This window comes from Gossypium hirsutum, chromosome A13 (genome assembly GCF_007990345.1).
Source record: "Gossypium hirsutum isolate 1008001.06 chromosome A13, Gossypium_hirsutum_v2.1, whole genome shotgun sequence".
Lineage (NCBI taxonomy): Eukaryota > Viridiplantae > Streptophyta > Magnoliopsida > Malvales > Malvaceae > Gossypium > Gossypium hirsutum.
In genome coordinates this window covers 96,551,396-96,561,063 of record NC_053436.1, presented here as the reverse complement: position 1 = coordinate 96,561,063, position 9,668 = coordinate 96,551,396, and positions in this window count along the sequence as shown.

Genomic DNA, 9,668 nt, shown 5'->3' with positions numbered 1-9,668 from the left:
TGAGGTCGCATGTGTAGTACTAAGCGCAGGCTACTATGTGTACCCGATAACTTCGATCACGTGTGTAGTACTAAGTGCAGGCTGCTACGTGTATCAAATGGTTAGGTCACGTGTGTAGTACTAAGTGCAGGCTACTATGCGTACTAGATAGCTTTGGCTATAAGTGTGAAAATATGTGCAGGCATCTGAGTATCAGTTATTATTCCGAAGAGTTCAACGGGAAAATCGATTAAGTAAAAAAATACATGTGAACATGATTATATGATGAATAAGTGCAGGTATATATTTAAGAAAATTTTGAGCAATATGATCGATATTTGAGTGAACTTCGATAAGACAAAATGGATAAAGTGAAATTATGTAAGAGTGAATTTTAGTAGTAAAATAGTGTTGGATAGCAACAGTTGTGTGAATTTGAAAATTTACCAAAAATTGTGTAAATTGAATTAGATTTCAAATAAATTATGGAATTAAAGCTTAATGAGTCTATTTTCATATAAAGGAAGTAGGGAGAGCAAAAGAGTTTTATATTATGTGATATTCTAATTTTTTGAGATAGTGGCAGAATGAATTCGAGATCCCCTGTTTTGACTTGGAAAAATTGTTAAAAATTGTAGAAAACTAATTATGGGTTATAATCTATATTTTTAGAATCTTTGATGAGTCTAGTTTTAATATAAACAAACAGGAACATTATCCCAGTCTTGTACTATGAGATAAATAAATTTTAGTTAAGAAAGGTCGAAGCTATTAAACAGCAAATCAGGGGAGATTTTGAATAATAAAATGTACTTATTTTCTGGTCCAAGAATTCTGAAAATTTTATGGTGGAAATATATATGAGTCTATTTTCTGGGAAAATTTATGGATCTTAATTTGGAGTTCTGTAACTCTAGATGTAAATGATTTAGTGACTGTTACTCAAGAAAGCAGCTTAACCAGAACATGTATAAATGTACAATTGGGTTAGTTTTACTGTGGAAAGCATGTTAGTAAATTGCTTATTATTATTTCATATGAGCTTACTAAGCATAAAGCTTACCCCCTCCTTTCCATTTCTTTTAGTGTTGTCAGGTTAAGGTTAGCTCAGGGTTGGAGATCGTCGGAGGCATTATCACACTATCAAGCCAACACCTTGACAGTATATACACATATGCTAGAATTATCAAGTGAGTGGCATGTATAGGGACCTAGTTTTATAATATGTATTATTATTATTTGGCCAAATATATTGGTCTTTAGTGAGCTAATGATTCTGACTTATAAATCTAGCTATTTATGTTATGTTTGATATTGGTGATGTGCATATGCATGGTTGGTAATAAGTTGTTTAAGTTGTTTAATTAATGAATTAAGTCCGTTAACACCTCGTGTTCGACTCCGACGACTGTCTCGGGTATGGGGCGTTACATTTAGTGGTATCAGAGCTCTGATTTAGTCGATTCTCGGACTAACCTAGCATGTGTAAAAGTCCAACTATACATGTCACAGATCCGTGATAGTGTGATGTCTCCCGATGCGTATGAGAGCCATTTTGTTTAGACAAAGGTACTCTCCAACCGAGCTACACCGACCATGTTGAATGTGATGCTAAAATATTCGAGTAAAATATAGTCCTGACGAACTGAAAGTTGGAAAGGTGCGGATGAGGATTCATGAAATGTGTACATGGTGAAATGAGTTTATCTATGATTAATAGATAATTCCATGATGTATATGATTGATTTATTTGAACAAATGCATGTGTTTGAGTAACTTATCAAAAATATTGATAAGATGAATATTCATGCATATTGGTTGGGATGATTATGATTGGTAAGCTCGTATAACTTGAGTAAATGTATTAAATTGCTTCGACTGATATATATGATTGTAATAATATGTATATGATGATGTGTAAGATGAAAGTTTAGACTGTGATATACTTATTCATGTTTGTTTGGCCCTTATGTGATATTATGTGCTTGACTTGTCTGATTTAATGAATGCATAAGTAATATTATCTAGAAAACATTGAATACATGTATAAGTACACTTGTTTAAATGAGATAACTAAAAAAGTGAGTGTAAAATTAATATGAATGTTAGTTACTCGAAATGAATGACATAATTGAAATATGATTGCTATGATGAAAACTGTGTTACATTTATATACGAGAGTTGAGTTAGAGGCCCTACGACCCCTCCTCCTTACCAAAGTGGTGATTTATAAGGGAAATTCCTGAGATTTATGTTGAATGAGTTTCCAGGTGAGAAACCAAAGAGTTCAATGATGGAATGGTTATAAGCATGATTAGAGATTGAGAATGGGTTGATAAGTACAGACATGAGCTAGAAAGATATCGGATTGACTGAAAGATTGTTTAACTTTCGCAACATCGTAGTTAGCAAAAAAGTTAATTTTGGTAAAACGATCTATCCTGGTACGATGTCGAGAAATGTATTGATTGCAACTCCCCCATGAACTGGATTTCTTAGTAAAGGGAATATTATGGAATTTGGGATGGTAGAAATAGTTAAAGGAGTAATGTTTGAAATAATGTTTGAAATAAGGAAATAGACGAATGTGTTGTTAGCCTAATTGGATTATAATCTGCATGGTTCTGTTTTTCTCTGGTATTTTGTTATATTCCGCCTGTTGGGAATCGATGAGAAATTGTGTATTGTGCCAAGATTCTATTTCTACTGGTCATTGCTCTGATTGGTTTTATATATATATGAGAAGCATATAGTTCCAATCGTATTTGTTGTCAATGGTTTGGAATGATGTTATTCTGGATTTTTTTTGTTATTCTGGATTTTTTCTTTGAAAAACCATTGGGGTCTTTCATATTTTTATAAGTCTGGTTCTCGGTCTTCTGATGCAGTGCTGTAAATTGGATTCTCGTATCATGGATTTCTTTATTTTGGATTTCTTTATTTTTGGCTTCTCTGTTTCAGATTTCTCTATCTTGGTTTTTCTGAATATTTTATCTTCTAATTTGTTGATCATGGCTTGCATTTAGAGCATGACCTTCAGCTTATGAATGATGTATATAAAGAACAAATATGACTATACCTCTGAATTGATCCTGATAATGTGGTGAAAGTTCAAGTCCCAATGTGTATGGTGGATTTCTTTTCTCAAGTAAGTTAATCAGAGTTAATGTATTCAGTTGAGGTATCAGTATTACTTATGCTAATACATTTGTTATGGTCTTCGATTGGCATGATGAGTGAATTTGGAATGATGCATGTTGAATCGTTCTGTTGACTAGAAGAGAGAATTTCTTGAAATATTAATTACGGATGAATAAGGTAGACTTGATTGTTCAATCTGTATGGAGTATATGTCTAGAATTTAATGAGATGTACATACTTGAGAATAAGATTTTATTTCTTCACGAGTAAAAAGACGAATAGTCTAATTAAGAAGTGTATGTTTCCTAGAAGAATCGTATACAATAAGAAGATCTGATATTGATAATGTGAAGATAATCTGGGTATTAAAAAAATAAAAAAAAATGTTGAAACGATCATTGTTTATCTTTGGGTACAAATTCTTGAAATGTTGAAAGTTTAAAGATGTATAGCAAGAATCATCAGAATTATTTTTGCCGTTTTGGAATAAGAATGGAAATAGAAAAGGTTAATATGGATTTTCTTGTCTGGATCATTCCTGTCCTTGAAAGAGGAAAGTGATATGTAGCGTTGTTAAACGTATTGAGATGTGTAAATTATGCTGGTATACCCAAATGTCTGCTCACCAGATTTATAGAATTTCATGTCTTTATGAATGTTGGATATCATGGAATTTTAATATCCACAAATCGGATTGAGATCTGGGATTCATATCATGATTTTTTTGGGGAAAGCCAGAGGAGGCTTTGAAATGAAAGGTAACTAAGAGTTAAATTGGACTGTGTGGAATTATAAAAAGTATGAGGCCGAGATGAACTGACTAGTTTCGCTATTTGAATCCGAAAAGATTCTGGTGCGAATGTATATGTAACATGATGGTTTGGATCAGAATTTTGAGTACATAAGCTTTCTGGTATAGATTAAGTTTTGGTGAAAGTATTGTAAAGTAAATACCACTTATGATTTTTGTATGTGAAATTTAAAAAGATAGACAGTAAAAGCACAACTTGAGTGAAAGTTCTTTGATATCGACTATAGGATTGAGGAATCCAAGTGAAAACCAAAACCACTTTCCTGGTAAGATTTTCGAGGACAAAAATCCCTAAAGGGGGGAGAAATGTAACATCCTGATTTTTGGACCTAGTCGGAACAGTGGTTATGGGACCAAAAATTCGATGAGAAAAAATTAATTTTTATTATATATTTATGGTCTAAGATTTCACGGAATGATTTCGTGAAAAATTCGTTCAAAAATTTCGACGTTTGGGCACTCAATTTGGTCAAAAGGACTAAATTGTAAAAAGTACAAAAGTTGAGTTCTACATGTTAGAAGTGTCTAATTGTTATGAGTTTTTAAATTAAAAGTCCTTAAATGGTCATTAGACCATTTTGAAGTTTGTGGATAAAAATGGACATGGTATGATAGGTTTTTAAAAGTTTTTCATTAAGGGCATTTTAGTAAATTGGTAATTAAAATGAATTAAAAATACCAAAATAAGCCAAATTTGCTCATCTTCTTTCTCATGGCCGAATTTTTCATGAAAAATACCATGGATATATTTTTTATATTTATTGTATTATTTATATTTCATTATATATTATTTATATATTTTATTACTTATCATAGATTATTATATATTATTCCCTATATTATCTTCCTTTTATTATATATATTATTTCATTATTTATTATTTATTAGTATAAAAATTAAATTTATAAATTATTATAAACTAATATATATATTGTTATTATATGTCTATATTTAAAATTTATTACAAGATTTTGTTTCAATTTAACACATTATTTTATTTTTTTATAATATATCAAGCTACTATATTTTTTAATAAAAATTTTCTTTTATTACTTATATATTGCTTAATATATTTCATTTTTTATTTTTTTATTTATTGTTTTTATTTTTATCCTTTTTGTATTTATTAGATATTGTTTTAACATGCTAATTTCATCTCATAAATTATTTGTTATTTTTATGTTTTTTATTCATTGTTATATATTCGCATGAAAATTGATCATTTTATGTTGTTATTTTAAAAGTATATTTGCATGAAATATTATTATATATGTCTAATTTGTACTTATATATTCATTTTTTTTTGCTATTTTGTATTTTTGCATGAAATGATAATGTGTATATTCATGTTATTTATGATTATATATGCATGAAATGTTAAAGTATTGTATGAGTTATGTCGTATTTACCATTTTCTACATTATATTTGCATGAAATGTTAAAGTACGTAGTTTAATTAATCCAATATTGACCTTTTGTAATAGGCTAAATGCATCGTCAATTTTAAAATTTTTTCGTTTAATCCAAAGGAGTCCTAAAAAACAAGGCAATGTCCTTTGTATTTAGGAATTCGGGGAATAGTGCCTAACATGCTGGGTTGCGATTTCCCGTTTGTCTAAATATTTAAAGTATCCTTTTAATAGATTTTACAAATTACAAGATGATCTTTAGTTACGGAAGTTTAAGAATATCGTGTCCAATCACGCTGGATATGATGTTTATATTCTTTCGAAGCAAAAGAATCTTGATTCTTTTTAATTCAAATTATTACGGTTTTAAAAGAGATCTTATTTCTAAATTCTTTCAAACTTTTGACATTAAGATAAAATTATTCAATTTGGTACCAATTTTGGGCGTTACGAGGGTGCTAATTCTTCCTCATGCGTAACTGACTCTCGAACCTATTTTCTTGTAATTTCGTAGATCAAAACGTTTTATAAAGTGATCCAATCACACTTTAAAAAATTGGTGGCGACTCCCGTTTTCGTTTTTTTTAAAATAAAAACTCGTTTTTAAGGAGGTCTCCACAACCATTACTTTCTATTATCTCCCAAATTAATCCAATTAGTTTTAATTGACGTAAATGAATCCCTCCGGGACAATGTGTAAAGCTACAAGAAGGGAAGGCAGGTCGGGACAGTGTGTTTTATTGCTAGTGTTTAGATTGGTTATGCAGGAAAAACAAGTATATCCCTACTCATGCAATCCATGATCCCGGATTACAAGAAAACAAAACCAAACTAATACACTCAGCATTTTTCTCGCTTTTCTTTGCCCCACTTCTTCTTCTATCCATACCCATTTTAAGCCCTATAAAACTACTCATAATATGCCTTCGTTTATTGGATCATTGAAAGATTTAAAAAGAAAAAAAGAGAGATGGCGTCTGTAATAAAATCTGCAATCTTAATTCTGTCGGTGTTTTTATCTGTACGCTTCAGTTCGGGTGTTAGGTTGCTCCAGGAACAGCCCAATGATGACCCCAAAAACATGGACGCTATTCCTCCCATTGATGCACTCAACCCTACCGAGTTGAATGGACCCGGTGTTGGCATTCACGAAGATCATGTTGTCCCAAAAGGTGCTGAAATTGGTACTCTTGGTTTTGGTTTTGAAGGTGGTCCTGATAAATGTTGTTCTTCTGGATGTTCCGGTAATTGTAATCCTGGTGGTTTCGTTCTACCATTTCCTCAAATTCCAGAAATCCCAAGAATTCCAGAAATCCCACAAATCCCACAGATCCCACAAATCCCACAAATTCCACTAATCCCACAGATCCCACAAGTCCCACAGATCCCACAAGTCCCAAAAATCCCACTAATGCCAGGACAGTCGGGATGTGAGAGTGGAGAGTGTTGCCGTCAGGGTTGTGGTGGGACTTGTGCTGAGTGTGGTCAGCCCAGGTGCGCATCAGGATGTTGCCAGGCTGAAACTGTAAAGAGCAAAGGGATAGAAGAGGTTATGGACAGTGAACCCAGTCCACCAAAGTAGAGAGATGATACCATATTAAGATGAAATAACGAGGAAGAGTTGGTTGTCGTCTTATTAATTATACAAAATAAGAAGTAATGATGTTGCAGAAGGGTTTGCTATAAAATCCTCTTGGACAAAAAGAGTAATTATGAAGAATAAATAGCTCAAAACAATATTCGATTTGCAATATCCTAAAGTTCCTTGAATCTTGTTTTGTAGCCATATGTAATTAATGCATGTGCATGCTAATATATATGATTTTCTTTGTTATATAAATTTCTGCTAAAACCTTCAACACGCTACGATCTGGTAAAATCCATCAAATTCCTATTAAAATAATAAGAAAGAAACATGAAATTATTTTCAAGGTAAATTTATCTTATCCTACTCAATTTTATTACAAGGTTTGATATGAAAACAATTATTTTAGATTAAATATTAAGAAAATTTTAGATTTTACTTAATGCTTTATCTTTTTGTAGAATATTGAAAATAATTTTACTTAACAATCTATAAAATATAATAAAAATAGGATATATTGGACAATGTAGCTAGCCACGGTAATTGTTGCCCTGTTCTTTATTTTGGGTTGATTATTTTATTTTATTTATTTTTACATATTTCCGTATTTTTACGTAAATTATTATAATAATCTAATTTAATATGATTAAAATTTTTGTCAAACATTCGTTTGACATGAGTTCAAATCGTGTGACTTTAGAATGATTTTATTTAATTTTGTTGTAGTTAATTTTTTTTTTTAAAATTAAAAACTAATATTAACTATTATTTTTAAACAACCAAAATATTATTCTATTCAGGGACGAAGCCAGAACAATTTTGTAGGAAGGGCTGGATGAAATTTTAATTTTAATTTTTTATAGTTTATATCTTTATAATTTGTAAAGAATTAAATTAAATTAAATTTTTATAATTTTAGGGGGCCAAAGTGTAATTTTACCTTTATTAATTTAAAATGTTTAAAAAATTTTAATAGCCTAAATAGCAATTTTACATTTTAGGAGGGTCGGGGTCCATGCCAACCCCCTAGTTTCGCCCCTAATTCTATTCACATTTTGTTGTTAAATTGATTGTGAGAGGCATTTGGTGCTTTTACATGTTAACATTTTAATGAAATATGATTCTTTGGAATGATGGATGGGAATGTCACTACTAAAAAAGTTACTTTATAATGTTTGGTATATACCGGAAAGTATTTATTAAAATTTTAAAAATATTACATCAATATGTTTGGCATACTCAACACTTTCCTATAAAGTTATGGTACAAAATTACCTTTTATTAAATAAAAATAATATTAATTTATTTTAACATTTCTCAATAATGTGTATTATTACCAAATATTTGAATCAAAGATTTAATAATAATTTTCATTAATCTTTATTGTTAACAAATATTTGAATTAATTCACAATGTATGATTTTCTCACATTTTTAAGAGTAGGGGTGAGTTTGATAAATCATTGAAAATTTTTAACATTTAATATTTTAAATGTGTTTGATAATCATTTTAATTTTTTATCTAATTAACATTTTCAACAAAAAAAGGTTGAACAATATAAGTGGGCAGCTAACTACTTATCATGTTGAAAATATTAAGTTGCTTTTATTTTATTAAAAATTTAAAATAAATTGTTTTTTAAGAAAAATGAGATATTTAAATTACCATATTTATCTTTTATCCAAAATAATATAAAATATTATACTAATAAGATTAAAATTTTTAAAATCAATAATATTTTAAAAATCAATAATTACTTTTATCAAATATCATAATTATATTCAGTACTTATATTTACTAATTTATCAAATAATTTTCTAATATAAATTTAAAACTTATAAAATTTAACAGTAAAAATTCAGCACTTTATTTTTTAGCACTTAAATTTTCAGTTTATTAAATACACTCTAACGCGCATATATTTCTTTTTCTTTTTCTTTTTTTTTTAATATAAAGCTTTATTATGTGACATATCATATATCTTTCTTAACACGAAAATTGAACACTAAACTAATTTAAAATTTGAATAAGAGTAGGTGTTGGTAATGTTATTGCCGGAGTAATGAGATATCATTTACTTTGCACAGAATACTTAAATTTATAGGTTGTCTTTAAGTTTTCTGTACTAGGAACAAATTTTACTTATAACAAAATAAATATAAATATTTATCTAAGTAATATTTTAAAATAAATTATTTTGAAATAATAATCCAAATTGTAAACAAAACAAGCAACAACCATGTTTTTTTCTTTATGTTGAATAAATTAATTAATACCCTAAATATAAATAAAAGAAAATTGTTAATTTTGTCCTAACAATTTTTTTTTGTACTTTCCATTTATATGGAAAGCAATACCAAGCAAATGAAGTAAACTATTTTTTCCTGCCAAATGTTAGAATCACATTTCAACCAATTAAATTTCTTAAAAGTAATAATTTTCATTCTTTCAAATGTCCTCTAAATATCAAGTTCTATAATCTAAACCCATTAAACAGTAAAATTTATGAAAACTAAAATAAGTTAGAGAAAAATCTAATTACAAAAATATTAATCCAACCAAAATAATATAAAACTATGTTATTCTTTACACATATATGTGAAAACAAATTAAAACAAAAATAAGAATAAAAAACACTAAATATAAATCCAACCAAAATAATATAAAACAATGTTGTTCTTTGCTTTTGGTTGCAGATTTGGCTAAGTGTTTATTGAAGAAAATTTCTGATTTTGAAGTTTTA